Genomic DNA, 15,691 nt, shown 5'->3' with positions numbered 1-15,691 from the left:
CTTGGATCTGCCCAGGCAAACAATGCATTACAAGAAATTATTGAAATTTACAATAGAAACGGGATAAAGGACTAATAAGGCAACAAATATCTGATAAAATGAATTCCATAGACTTTCATAAAAAAGTGGGGTTTATATTAATTATCTAAATACTCCCTCAATAGCCACCAGCAAGATGAATCTATGAATACAGGGGGTGGTGGTCTTTAGGTCTGCCGCTGTTTAGATCATTAAAATACAGCCCAGTGTCACCTTTTACAAAAGACATGACACACTGAGCGATAGCCATGATAAGAAGATATACTCTCTTCCTGAGATTCTGAGCAGAATTGCACGGGCACACTTATGTATTTTGTGTTTCGTTTGATATGTGGTAGCTTTACAACACCCTTAAACCTTTCTGTATTCCCCAGTTTGGGGAGCTCCACGTCAGTGTTTGCTTGTATGAGGTGGAGACAACACAGTTCAGAAGCATTAAAAGAGAACTTCTGTCTGAAAGGTTCTTGTACAGTAGTGTAGCTTTAGAGCTTAACAGCAGCCTGTTCCTCTATGAGAGAGCATTGCGTGTTGGTTCAGATATAGGGATGCAGTTCTCCGTGTCGATTCAGTATCAGGGGCATAGAGAAGGGTTCGCTCACTGTTCTTGTTCTATGGATCAAGATGCACAGAAGATCTTTTGATGGGCAGTATTCATAGTCAAGGACCAAAGCACACCCTAATAAAACTGGTGGAGAATAGATTGTCTAGAGGGATTAGAAAGTGAGTGCTTGTGTGTTGAAGATAGACAACATTTTCGTAAAGTCTTGCCACAGTCTAGTTGTGCTGGGAGAAATATCCGAATATTGTAACTAATATTTTTTTACATGTATTCGGATACAAAAATCAGATGTTAGATAGATAGATAGATAGATAGATACTTACTTTTTCAAAATACCTTTATTAACTACTCACAAATCTTTAACATTACAAAGAAACACATAAAAACAAATACATTAATACATAGTCAAATATTTACTTTTTTTTTTTTTTTTTTTTTTTTTTTTTTTTTAAATTAAATAAATAACCAACAACAGCAATTTACAAATAAATAATTAAATTCCCACCATCTGTCTCACAAAGTGCACCAGCAATACACCAATTCGATGAAAACATTTCCAAATCATTCACCATACTGTAATATTTAAAATCCAGTTTAATCCTACTGATAACCAGCATTCTAAAAACAGTAACTGCATTGATTTCACCAACACCAGCAATATGAGCTTTTCTAGTTTTTAAAATAGAGAGCTTGGCTTGTCCTAGCAGAAAATTCGCTAGCTGACACACATATTTTTCCTTTTTTGTGTAAGCTACACCAAAGATAAAAACACACTCAGAAAAATCCAAGCCTAGGTCAATAAACAGGCGCCTTATGAGAACAAACAAAGGGGCTAAACGGTTACAGAAAACAAAACCATGAAAAACAGTCTCTCTTTCTATACAAAAGGGACATTTATCTGTTATTCCTGGGTCTATGATGCACAGGTAAGCATTGACAGCGATGATGGTGTGCAGGAGTCGCCACTGCAAGTCCCCTGATCTCTTGGGTAGAGGAGGTTTATACAGGCTCCTCCAGGCCGGTCTGGCCTGCTCTCCCACCTCCAACCGCTCCCTCCAATGTGTGTCTGGAAGTTCTTGTAACTGTCTTTCATGACACAATTTAACACACAATTCATATAATTTTTTGCCTTCTGTATTTGCCAGGGGGAGATCTGTCAACTTTTCCATTTTTAGCAGGCGACCTTCATCTTCCCCACTCAAGGGGGCCAATGGGGAAATCAATAAGGAGGGGAACGGGGTCTCAAGTAAGGCCTGGTTCTTTGCTGAGAACCCATTTTTCAAAATGTCATCCTGCTCTCTAGACAGGGCTGCTTGAATCTGACAAAGTAACCTGCCACCTACTCTCGTAGAATGTAAACCCAGAGCTAAGGACAACTGTTGTGGACTTTTTCATTTTGCCCTATTCACATCCACAACGTGTCGAAGCTTTATAACCCCAGCTTTCATCATTGATTTTGTAAACGACTGAGACTCTGTTAATTTTATTCTAAATCCAGGATTAAAAATGACAGGTTCCTCAAGCAGCCAATAGAAGTCAAGAGTTCCCTCACCTCTTTTAACCCTCAGACTCTGCCATGCCCTAAGCAAACTCTGGTAAAACGGTGGCAGATTGGGCAAGTTGAACAGGGCACTATCTAGGAGGAAAAGCTGTTTGTCCAGACCCAGCCCTCCAGCTTGATGCAGTAAAAACTGAGCTACATCAGTCCAGGGAAGTTTCTCGCTGCTATACAGCAGTTTTTTAACTGTTTGCAGCCTGAAAGCTTTGAGTCTACTAGACAAGTCCATCAAACCTTGCCCTCCTTCTTCCAGCGGCAAAAACAACACACACTGCCTCAACCAATGTAACCCGTCCCAGAAGAAACTTAAAAACTCTCTCTGAATTTCTTTTAAAAGATCTTTCGGAGGTTCCATACATATAAGCCTATGCCAGAGCATAGAAGCAGCTAAATTATTTATAATTAAGACCCTTCCCCGGTAAGAGATCTTTTGCAAAATCCAACGCCATTTCTGCAGGCGCCCTTTTACTTTCTCCAAACACCCCTCCCAGTTCTTCCTGACTGCCCTCTCATTCCCTAAGTATACTCCCAAATACTTTATCTCCTCTTGACTCCACTGCAAGCCACCTGGCAGAACTGGGATCCCACATCCCTTCCAATCCCCTATTAACAACCCTTCACTTTTTTGCCAGTTTATTTTGGCTGAAGAAATTGCTTCAAAACATTTCTGACTTTCATACAATTTGTCAACATCTGCTTGACTCTGAATAAAAACAGAAACATCATCTGCATAAGCGGAGACCTTAATTGGTTGAGCTAGGCTACCTGGGATAGTGAGTCCTGTTAAAACCTGTCTAAGTCTATTGATAAGCGGCTCAATAGAAAGAGAATACAACATTCCTGAGAGAGGACAACCTTGTCTTATACCCCGGCGGACTGGGAAAGGTGCACTCAGCTCCCCATTGATCTTCAGCAAACTAAAAATGTCACAGTACAGGGACTGTACTTGAGATATAAATCTCGGGCCAAATCCGAAGGCTTCAAATACCTTCCATAAATAACTGTGGTCGACTCTGTCAAAGGCTTTTTCTTGATCAAGAGAGATAAGCCCAGCAGGGAAACTAAAGAGCTTAGAGGCAGCCAATATGTCTCGAATTAAAAAAATGTTGTCAAAGATGCATCGGTTGGGCACACAGTAGGTTTGGTCAGGGTGTATAACAAGACCCAAAACAGTGCTTAGTCTTCTGGCCAGGGCTTTGGACATTATTTTGTAATCTGTGCATAACAAGGACACAGGTCTCCAGTTCTTTATATTACACAAATCCCCTTTCTTGGGTAATAGTGTTATCACTGCCCTCCTGCAGCTCATAGGCAGCACTCCTTTCTCCATGCATTCATTTAGAACTGCGTACAGGTCATCCTTCAATAATGTCCAAAAAGCTTTAAAAAATTCAACAGGCAGCCCATCCATTCCTGGAGTTTTTCCCCCTTTTAGCCCCTGGAGGGCATCAGAGAGCTCTTGCAACGTTAGGGGAAACTCAAGTGCTTTCTTTTCTTCTTCAGCGAGCCTTGGCAGAGCCTCCAGGAACCGCTGTGTCGCTTCAGCCTGTTCCCCAACCTCCATTGTGAACAGTTCCGAATAGAAATTCACAGCGTGTCGCCGAATCTCCCCAGGCTCCCTCAGCTCTTCCCCTGTCGAAGTTTTTAAACAGTGAATGACTTTCCGCTCTGCTCTCTTTTTTTCCAATCCAAAAAAAAACTGTGTGGGTGCATCGATCTCAGCTATATGCTGCATTCGGGACCTCACCAGCGCCCCCTGCATCTTGACATTCAGCAGTTCAGCCATCTGCTGTTTTTTGTTCTTGAGGTCTTGAATCGACCTACTACTGGGATTGGACTGTAGAGCTCCCTGAAGCTCTAACATATCCCTCTCCAGCTCTTCCAGAGCCACAGTCATCCTCCTTGTGACATTAATAGTATACTGCTGAGAGAACAATCTGATCTGCACCTTCCCCACATCCCACCACTCAGCCAGGGAAGTAAAAGCAGTCTTCTGCTCTCTCCACCTTTCCCATAGAAAACTCATACATTCTTTAAAATGGGTATCTTTTAAAAGCTGAGTGTTAAAATGCCAGTAAGACTTTCCTGGCTTTTGCAAGGGAACCATTACACTTAAAGTTAAAAGAGAATGATCGGATAACCCAGTTGGAGAAATAAAACACTTGGTGACCAGATTAAAATGCTGTTTAAAAATATAAAAGCGATCCAACCTGGCCAAGGAAACATTATTATTGCAGTATTTGACCCATGTATACTGTCTCATTGAATTGTTAAATTGTTTCCACACATCAGTCAAGTCATGCTTTTTTAAAATCAAATTAAGTTCTGAAGCTGACTGAAGGTGTGGCTCAGGATGATTACGGTCCTCCATGTGGTTAACTGTGCAATTAAAATCACCAGCTAAAACAACCCTATCTCTGCCACTGCAGCCATTTAAAACTTGATCTAACGTCTTAAAAAACCGGACCCGCTCTCGTCCATCATTCGGGGCATATATGTTTATAAAAACAAACATGTTTTCCCCTATCTTTAAGTCAACTTTTAACAATCTCCCTTTCACCACTTCAGTAACAACAGGGGGAGACTGAATAAAACCTTTTGAAAACAGCACGGCCACCCCAGCGCTTACATTGGAGCCGTGACTAAGAAACACGTCCCCCTTCCAGTCACCAACCCAGTCGACTTGGTTATTAAAATCAGTGTGTGTTTCTTGTAAAAAAACAACATTACATTTTTTCTGATCAAGGTATTCAAATAAAGCAGCTCTCTTCAGCTCATCTCTGCACCCATTAATATTTAAAGACCCAATTGTGAACGAATTCATTTTAGTGTGAAAAGGAAGGAAGGAAACTGGAAAAAGAAGAACCAGACACACTGACAAGAAGGTAAAGAAATTCCAATCCATTTAATCACTAGGTTTTTTTTTTTAACTGTTTACTGACTCTAGCGATCAGGTTTTTCAAACGCCAACGCTCTTGCTCAGTGAGGTCGGAGCCTGACGCTTTCTGTGAGGTAAAACGTGCCGCTAATAAAAACAAAGAGATATTTGGGAAATGGTCTTCAATATTAATCCCTCTTCTACCCTTCGTGATTTCCAAGAAATCTTTTATGTTACTGACACTGTAGCCAGTTCCAGAGAGAGCCGAGTCTGATTTTTGGGAACAGTCAGTCAAAACTGCCTCCTCTTCACTGTCTATCTCTGAGCTCTCTTCGGGAGTTTTGCTGGCAACTCTAACACTCCACGGCACTGTTGTTTTACTCTTCCCAGGCGCCGCTTCACTTTCCTCAATAACATTAGCTCTTTTCTTTACAGTTTCATCATCTTCCCGTTTCCTCTGTCTTTTCTTTTTCGGAGTTTTGAACTTAAACTTTTCCCCTACCGTTTCTACATCCATTTTTTCTAAAACTGAATTTATTTTACTTTCATCACCTGCTGTTGGATTTAACTCTACAGCCTCAACCACACTCTCTGTTTGTTTGACCTCTACAGATTTAACAATACTCTCAGTTTGTTTGAGCTCTACACACTCAGACGTATTCTGTATCATTTTACTGCAACCTGCTTCCACAGCGCTGTCTACATCAAGAGCTGACTGTTTTTCAGCGCTAGTTGTTGCCGTCTCTCTGCTCTGTTTTCCAGTCACTGCCAGCTCTCCTACATTCACCTCAGTACTAGCTTCTTGTTCCAGTCTCTCATCCCCCTGAGTTTCTGTCTGTCGGCTACTTTCGTTACCTGCATCTGCAGAATTATTAGAGCCGTTCCCAATTTCTTTCCCCTCCTCTCTCCTCTCTGTTTCTTTATGCTCACTCTTTTTCCCCTTGTCCTGTTCCGCCGTGCTAGCCTCATTTTCTGGACAGTTTTTAACAACATGCCCCTCTTTCCCACAACCAAAACACCTCATGACATCTGTAGTCGCAAAAATAATATAACTATTCTCGTCTATTTTAAATTTGAGGGCTACGTTCAACTCCTGACTCATGTCATTTAAAATCATGTTAACTTGCCTGCGGAAAGAAACGATGTGTTTCAGCTTCGGAGATTTACACCCCAAGGGGATTCTCTTTGGACTCGAAACAATTTTCCCGTGTCTAGAGAGTGCATTCTCTAACACGTCATTCTTTAAAAAAGGGGGAACATTTGAAAGAATTACTTTTCTGGATGGTAAAACCAGAGGTAACACGGTAATAAATGTCTCATTTACCACAATTCCATTTTCAACAGCTTTAGTAACGAGATTGATTTCATTCAGAAAAGCAACAATTGAACCATTCATTCGAGATGCAGACTTGATATTCTCGCATCCGACAACTTCACCTAACGCTAAAACACATTGCTCCAATGACACAAACCCCTCCGTTATGATCTTTACTCCATGACGGCGACTTAACTTTTCAAAAGAAAAGTTTGTGGGAGCTTCCCTCCCCCCGGAACTGGCCATACTGGCCTATTCAAGCTGACAAAAGTCAGCTAAATTTTTGAAAACACCCAAAATAAATAAACCTAAATAACACTTATATCCCAAAAAAAAAGAAAAAACACATATCACTCACCTACTCTCTCCACAACCCCTCCTGCAGCAGCACACACCCCTCACACTCCCAGCATGCACCAACAGACAGAACAGGTAGATAGATAGATAGATAGATAGATAGATAACACAGCAGCTCTTGAGCCTCTGTTTCAAAGTTTTAGACAGCAAAAAGTAGGGATGGGGAGCCGATCCCAAAAGAAGCAATTCACGATTCTGTTTCTTTCAAGTATTGGATTCGATTCTGTTGTTGGCATCATAGAGAGTCGACTCCAACACCAGGATCGTTTCCAACTCACTGAATCGAATATTACACTTAATATTTAACTGAAATGTAATATATTACACTGAGTTTTTATTTTATTATTATTAATAATACATTATTTGAGGGATGAGGGATGAGGGACCCATGAATTGTTTCCAGTCAGCGTGAAAATTGTAAAGGAGCAGTTCACATCTTTTGAATTTGTTTCAGTGCAAAGTTAAAGTGGTTAGCAAATGTCAAATAAAGGTGAATACTCACACAAGAACTGTAAAAATATGGCAAAATGAAGTTCTAAGCAACTAGCAGAGCAATATCCCAAACAATTTCATGAAAGCGGAGGGAGCAGCTTTAATGAGAAACAAACTTCAAATTAACCAAAGCCTTTTGTACAGAAAATATACCTCTGCATACACTTGATAATGCAAAACCTAAAGTGAGGGCGTTTACAGTTCTACAGAAGCACAAACCCTGATTTGCAGCTCTTGCAGTCGTTCCTTTGCGAAGCCAAAACCACAGCTGTGTTTAAATAGACATTAACAAAAAGGATATTGTCAAATTCTCAATTTACAACCAGAACATTTATTTAAAAAAAAAAAAAAGTAATTCAGTGTTCAGATTATTTTTTTTTTGCATCAGACGAGGTGTACCTGTTAAAATTAAAAGGTATGCATGTTCCTGTTGTTTTTTTAAAAGGTACTGTTAAAAAAATAAATAAATAGTTCTTTACTTTCACACTAGAACCGTGTGTTAAAAGAAAACACATTAAACATGTTAAATACATTAAATATATATTTACTTTGCACAGATACTAAATTATTACAGTGTATTACATGAATAAATATATATATATATATATATATATATATATATATATATATATATATATATATATATATATATATATATTTAAGTTCAAATCTTTGTAGCCATTCCGTGACATTGTCTATTTTTAGCCGTGACTGTGCCGTGATTTTTACATATTTATACCGCGACAAAATCACATACCTAATTTATTATTATTATTATTATTATTATTATTATTATTATTATTATTATTACAGGTTAGTTTGTATGAGTCTGTAAGTACCAGTAACAGTTACGGTGGCTTTGCTGTAATTGTTGGTTCCTCACCTCAGTCATGTGATAGGGGCTGTTTGGCTATTGGCTTAACTGTGCAGTATTGGTCCAACAACAACCTCATTAGTTTGGTAAAAATGTCCACAGGGAGCAAAACAAAGGGAAAGAGCAAGTCAGCTGTCTGGAGTTACTTTTCATTCACTGACGACACCCAAACAAAAGTAAAATGTATCATATGGAAAGCAATACTTGCATACAATCAGACAACTTCAATATGGAAACTCCTGCCGACTTGTCTTTGAATTCTTCATGTAAACCAAGAAAAAAAAAACGTTGGAAGTGTATATTCTACAGCCTGATAAGATCTGTAAAATTGTAAGATATTTGAATTAGTATTTGATAATTATTTTCTCAATTAATGATTATCTAGTTTTATTTACTGTGTTAACACCATCACGTAACACATCTTTTAAGCCAGTGCAATTTAAGGTGGCCTGGTTTGGAAAGGGTATTATTTTGTTAAGTTGACATATTTCCCAGACAAATACAAATTTCAGGAGTATAACAATAATCATTACCACAGCATACCAGGTAAACCAGAATTTCAAACAGTAATTGTCAACAGAGAATGTAGTATTGAATATCCTATTGTTGAATATCCACTGCTGTATTACAGTATCTTAGATAACAACAAAGTAAAGGCATTCTAAATATAGTTTCCATTATTATTTAGAATCGATTCTTAAAGTTGATTCCATCAATTCCCAGATCAGGAATCGATTCTGGAATCGACGCTCAAATATTTGGAATTGCCCATCCAAAAAGTAAACAAACCAGATTATCCGTGTGCACGCATAGTGATCTCTATGGAAGGCCATCTAGGACAAAAATGCATTGTGCTGGGACAGAAAAAAGGCAAGCACGTCATTCTGAAATGCCTCGCTTAAACCGTGCCAAACTTGCTGGAAATGTTGTGCAGTGATTTTTATATAGATTTTAAATATTATATTTTTTTTTTGTCGCAACTTTCTGTTATATGGAATGTAATAAACGAGAAACAAAACAGTGAATTTTTTTCCCCTTCGTTTTACAACACCATTTCCACGTTTGTTTCATTTGAAGCGTTCAAAGTTAAATTTCAGTTTGTTTGCTTGTTGAGCTACAAAAAGCCACAAGTAAACTTCATGTTATTACTTTCTGAAAACGTGTCTATGGCCACTGTTTACTGTGAACAAACAGCAATGGCAAGGAATGAAAAAAAACTAAAAAATAAATAAAATGCGGTGTCAACTTTATGTACAAACAAAACAACGTTTAACTTGAACTGCTATTTGGCATCCTTTGTTTTGTTGTTAATTCACTGGGGTAAAGTTATGCCTACACAACGTATTCTTTACTCCTGGGATATTTTTTTTACTTTAACGTGTTACGTATTGTAATGTCTTGCTGTTAAATAAAGGCACACAGAGGGGCCAACATCCCCCTGCCCCTGCCTGCGTTCTGAGCAATATAATGGCTTTTATTACTTTTTGAAAATTAACGAATATCAGAACAAATGTTTAAATTGAGCGAATATCCGAACATGAAAATCCCATGTTCGTCCCAGCACTAGTCAAAAGCTTTGACTTTTATTTTGTAACAGTATACCTTCCCAATGAAAAAGGGGGTTAGGTATATCATGTCAAGATGATATACCGGTACTTCCTCCAGGACTGTGCCTGACTGTTACCCCAGTCTTTCAAGTCAGGCTTGTCCCTGACTTACATTTATGTTGCAGACTTCAATAAAACCTGTGCTTTTTGTCTAAAATGTATTTTTAAAAAGGTGATCCAATTATTCCTTAGATGGGGCAAGTTACTCCTGAATGAGAGCAGAGGTCACATAGAGAAAGAGTTCAGTAGATTTTCTTACTGTTCAGTTAATTTTTTTTCTCATAGACAGGTTCGTGTCGGGAACAGAATTAGTTGTCTCCAACTGAGGGGATTTAAATTTAGGGTGGCAGATTTTTGCGACATTTGATTCAGGATGATCAGCCATGTCTCTTCCTTATGTAACACCCATCCCACCCTTCTGTCAGCATCCCTGAAAGGAATGAGGGGGTGGGGGGGGTTGAAGATGATAGAAACCTCCTCCCGCTTATTTGATCAGACTCTCTTAAACCATAAGGACCCAAGTGCTTTTCGTTTCCACAGCCCCGGTGGACAGATGGACAAAAGCCGGGATCGATCTCTCCCTGTGTGCCGAACAGGCAGCCTTTGCAGTGGACTTTCAGCTCCCCTGCGCCACCCAGCTCTTCAGCAGCAAAAACACCCAGTGCAGCACCAAGTGGGGCATTACTGTGCTGCATAAGTGGTACCAAAGCCACTTCAAGACCTCCGCCAGCGCCATTGACTTCATGTCCCCTCCAGAGCTGGACAGGGTCTTGCAGGAGTTCTACACTAATGCCAAAACCAGCAAGAAAGACCGCTACACCAAAAACTCTCTCAACGCCATCCGGAAGAGCATCAACCGCTATCTGCGGGGACCCCCGATCCGCCGCAACATCAACATCCTGTGCGACTCGGAATTCCCTGTTTCTAATCAAACCTACCGCGAGGTGTGCCGGACCCTGAAAATCGAGGGCAAGGCTTCGACCAAGCACACCATCCCCATAGCCACGGAGGACCTCTTCAAGCTGTACGAAAGCAGCGTCATGAACCCCTCGTCCCCCCAGACCCTGCTCAACAAGGTCTGGTTCAACATCATGTTTTTCTTTGGACGCCATGGAGGAGGCGGGCGGTACACTCAGCGGGAATTCACCAGAGAGTCCTTCCGTTTTGGCATAGATGAATATGGTACGTTGGCATTGATTTTTACTATTATTTTACTATTGATTTCTGTAACAAACAAAGACATAGATGCCTTTTTTAACCCCTCGTCAGCGGCAGAAATTGAGCCCCCACAGAAGGCAGAATGGGGTGCAAATGCACCCCACAGGACGTCTATGGTGAGGTCTTTGCATTTCTTAGCTGTACAGGGAAGGATTGCTGTCCCACTCCGGTCACTTCGATTTTTTTACTGCAGATCTTTTTATGGGGTCTGTTTCTAAAAGTGTAAAGTGAAGCAAGTCCCTCCACCCTTTGAACTGTGTCATGGTTGTTGGTAGTGTGTGGGTTGCTCACCATTAACTGGGGTCCCGTTATTTATACTTTCTGACTTCCAACTTCCATGCATATCCAGGGGCTGGGTGCATCAAACACCTTGAAGTGAATATTCAAAGGTATGAAAGTTTGCTAATGTTTTGCGTGCCTTTGTTTTGTGCTCGTTTCAACTTTTATCGGAAGCTTTGTTTATCTTGTTGGCTGTTTTGAACATTTAAATAATTATATAACTCCTGATCATTCAGCCACCTCAGTATACTTACTGCAAGATAAATTAATCTTTTAAAAAACCTCTGATGTCATTTCCTGGTGTACCAGTTTGATAAGAAATACAAGCACAGTTTCTGCAGGGGACAATTTTAGGTATGCCAGAGGTCTGTAAACCACAGTTTTTTAAAAAGATAAATGAAGCTTGCAGTAAGAATGATGGTATGGTTGGATGCTCGGGAGTTACATAACTATTTGAATATTCAAACGGCCAAAAATAAACTAAACGATACATCCAAGAAAGGTTGAAACAAGCACAAAAGAAAGGAAAAAATCAGTAAACTTTCATACCTAAGTATAACACTTAAGGTTACATTATCCCTCAACTAGGGTTTTGACTTAAATGTGTTAAGCTGCTTTCTGAAACACCCTTAAATTTAAGGAACACTTAAAGCTAAGGGTCAGTTTTACTTAAGGTGTTTTATGCAACTGGCCACTGGCCTCTAACAAACCAGCGCTGCATTTTAAGTAACCTAGCTAAGTAGAAGCATGCACTTAAAGGCGTGTCAACCAGGATTTTAATGTCGATGTTCTTCCCTTTCATTAGCACTAGCTTCATGATCACTGCCTCCCTGTGGACATGGTTCTTTTCTTGCTGTTTTATACTTAAAATACAGTCCCATAGATCAGCCCTCGCTGCTGCTCCCAGGCACTGAATCACTTTCTCTATTGAAGTTCAACTCCAGTGGTCTGCAGTCAGACCATGTAAGTGAAGAATCAGTATTCATCACAGTAAACAGGTATCCAGTGGTAATTCGAATAGAGGGAGAACGAGGTGATAACATTGATTTTAAAGACTTGGTTGCACCTAGAAAAGTTTATTTCCATGGTCATTTTGCAGTTTTCCCATGCCTTGCCCATGGTCATAATATGTGCTTACCGTGGTTTGCCAAGTTTGTTTTATTTGCTTTACCGTATCTCCCTGTTCTTTACAATGCTTAAGTATGCTTTACCATCCCTTCATAATGCTTTATTACACATTGCTATGCTTTTACTATGGGAAGCTTTTATAAGGGGAGCACTCCTTTTACCAATTTTAAAACACAGCAAACTGGTTGTACTGGGCTAGAGTGAGATATTTGCCAGGATTGTTACAGGCATGTATATGTTGGGAACAGTCCTAGGTGAAAATGGAAGAGCTTGTTTTTGCTAGTAAATTAAACGGAGCTTTGAACATAAACACTGATTGCACTGAGCAGTATTACACCCCCCAGTATTTGTAATGTGATCTTTCTGAATTGCTGCAAGGTGTCAGAGTAAGTGTCTCAGCCCTCGTTTGTTTGCAGGCAGGGAGTTTGTCTATGCAGTGAAGGATGAACAGGCAGTCTCGGAGCAGCAGGGCTGTCACAGGGTCAGGATGTACTCCATCCCAGGAGATCCCAGGTGTCCCGTGGCTGCCTTCCAGCTCTACCTGTCCAAACTGAACCCGTTCAGCAATGCCTTGTTCCAGCACCCCATCCTGCACCCCTCCACGGAGATCTGGTACAACACCAAACCTGTCGGAGTCAACGTCCTAGGTGAGGAATAGAAAGCAACACAATTCATATTCCAAAACTGTTCTCATTGTTCTAACATTCCTTCCTAGCCATGATTTCAGTAAACGTTGGCCTGATAAGTCCTAAGAGACCAGTTGTGGAGTTGATTATATCTTATTAGACAAGTGGTACCTCACCATGCTGGATGCAATTCATGGTGTGTATAAAGAGCCCAGATTTATACTAGAGTTCATAGTGTTGCAGACCATGACTGCTGTAAGTAATCAGGAAGACAGATCATTGCAGTGGCACAATGCTTGATAATACAATGACGGTAGAATCCATTATAGGAATGTATTACAGTTTTACAGACATCCTGAGAACCTCTTCTCCAATTGGGTTAAAACCTGAACATTGTTTCACACAAGTAATTGACATTATCAAAAGTTTAAAGAGGTGTCTGTCAGTACATCACACTTACATTGTAACATAGACCCGTTGAAGTCCTGTTTGTGCCAGTATACTATCACACAGTTAATTCAAAGCAACCCTAGTTTAACATTGCCCAGAGGACTTATCACATACTAGGCTGTTGAAATAGCCGTGATTTACCATACATTGGTTGATCAGTACATTGATAGCATTGATTGGCACTACCATCGAATACTGATGTAGAATTGGTCTTGTGGTCTTCAGTCATTGAGTCCAGATAACAGCATGGTGGCCAGGCCCTTGAACCTATTTTGTGTGCTTATAAGTGAGAAAAGCGCATGGGCTCGTACATAGGACCATCTTAGAAAAGAGTAGAAGAGCAAGAAAGACATCTATCAAACGTCCATGTGTTGTTTATCAGTCTTACAATCACAGTTTACCATGTTGGTGTGCAGTATACTATGCAGAGATTTCTGAACATCCTAACCTCCACGTTTTGTATTTGAACTTATCTCAGCTCTGGGGGTGCAGACAGGCAAAGATGTCACTACATCTCAGCATCTGCCCTGTATCTGTGCGGCTATACAGTGTTTTGTGTGAGTGTCTATAGTAAGGCATGTCTGACTGGATGCAATGCTTGTAGGCAGCATGATGCCCAGGCTGTCGAAGGAAGCCCAGCTGTCCACAGTCTACTCCAACCACAGCATCCGAATGACCCCTATCGTGCTGCTGACAGGATTCATGCAGGTGCACGGCTCCTCTAAAGTAGGTATCACTCGGTGCAATCTAATAACTGATAGGAACTATCAGGAACTAATGCATGATGTGTATAATACTTTAACAGCACAGTGCAGCAGGACAAACACATTATTAGTTTAAGGAAAAGGAAAGCACATTATCCTTTTTGTAACAAATATTAAAAAAAAATAATAATTAGGTGGATACTTATTTATCCTCAGAAAATTCCCTTTGTTCCTGCTAAACTGGAAACTGAATGTACTCCTACTTTTTATTAAAAGAGTAAATAGCTTCAAATGTCATCCTTATTGCTGGTTTACATTTCCCTTGCTGTTTTATGGAGTTTGCAGTCATTCTTATTAGTTATGGGTTATGATGCTCCAATACAGAGTTTTATCATTTTTCAGTAAGTGTGCCTTTACTGAGCACCAATAAGGCAACAGTATCATGTTTATTATAGAAAATTCACATTGGTCTATAACACTATAATACATAAGGAACCCTTTAATAAATCAGTCATGGCTTACTACACTGAAATGTATATTTTAGTGGAGTGCAGTCTCATACCCCTTTTCCACTGGCACATCCATACGGATGGTTTTCCACTGGCTATTTGTCGATCTGAACGAGAACCAAAGCTGAACACTGAACACACCTGCCTGTGGCTCGGAGCCAAGCAGGGCCAGGAGCGGGGTTCATGATTTTTTTCATCATTACGTTGCGTCAGTCTGTACACACGAACAGCATGGCGTGCAGCGAGTCCCAGGAGGACAAGCACAACCTGTAGTTGTATTTCCCAATCTAGCGGTATTTAGTTTTTAGTTTAAAAAAAGCTTTTTTGTATGGTAGGGTGTACTGCATGAGAAACAGATTTTAGACATGCATGTATTTGTAAACTAGGGGAATACAGTAGCAAATAAAAAAGCATTTTGTCCGTCATGTATCAGTGAATTATATTTTAATTTAATTGTTTTAAACATATACACTGAGAAGAATAAGCAGAGCTTTCTGACACACCGCTGCATTCTGTACTCTTTCATGCACTGGAAAGGAAACTGACAACAGTGGCATCTCTAGTGGCTACAGTTCTGTTGCAGGAAGGCATGTGAATATTTCAAGCACTATAATAATGTATTATTATTATTATTATTATTATTATTATTATTATTATTATTATTTATTTCATAGCAGACGCCCTTATCCAGGGAGACTTACAATTGTTACAAAATATTACAGTACAAAGTATCACATTATAAAATATCACATTACAGAATATCATATTACAGATAAGAGCAGTTATAAAGTACAATAAAATCAGTAGCATTTAAGATCAAGACAGCTTGGTTGGATGGTTATTATTGAGAGCCAGCTGGTTACAAATACAGTTTCTGAAGCTGATATGATATTCTTTCCAATTTTAGGGTGGGAATCCAAAAATGCAGTAATCTTTACCCCTTTGTGTATGGAAACATTTAATCAAAGTGTGAAATTCAGGACTTAAATTAAGGAATTTTAAAGCACCATAAAACAGGGAAAACTGGGCTTGTAAAGCAGCGAATATTGTTTGATTGAATCCTTGTATTCACTCACTATGATTCCTATTAATACCATA

At 39.7% G+C, this 15,691-nt stretch overlaps 1 protein-coding gene across 5 annotated transcripts in view; it reads left to right on the top strand.

The window, feature by feature from the left end:
• LOC117430582 (general transcription factor II-I-like) overlaps positions 1–15,691 on the top strand; it is an 80,552-nt gene that overhangs the window by 30,955 nt on the left and 33,906 nt on the right. The gene's annotated exons all lie outside the window — the stretch shown is intronic.

This window comes from Acipenser ruthenus, chromosome 26, assembly GCF_902713425.1.
Source record: "Acipenser ruthenus chromosome 26, fAciRut3.2 maternal haplotype, whole genome shotgun sequence".
Lineage (NCBI taxonomy): Eukaryota > Metazoa > Chordata > Actinopteri > Acipenseriformes > Acipenseridae > Acipenser > Acipenser ruthenus.
This window is presented reverse-complemented; position numbering and strand designations above follow the sequence as displayed.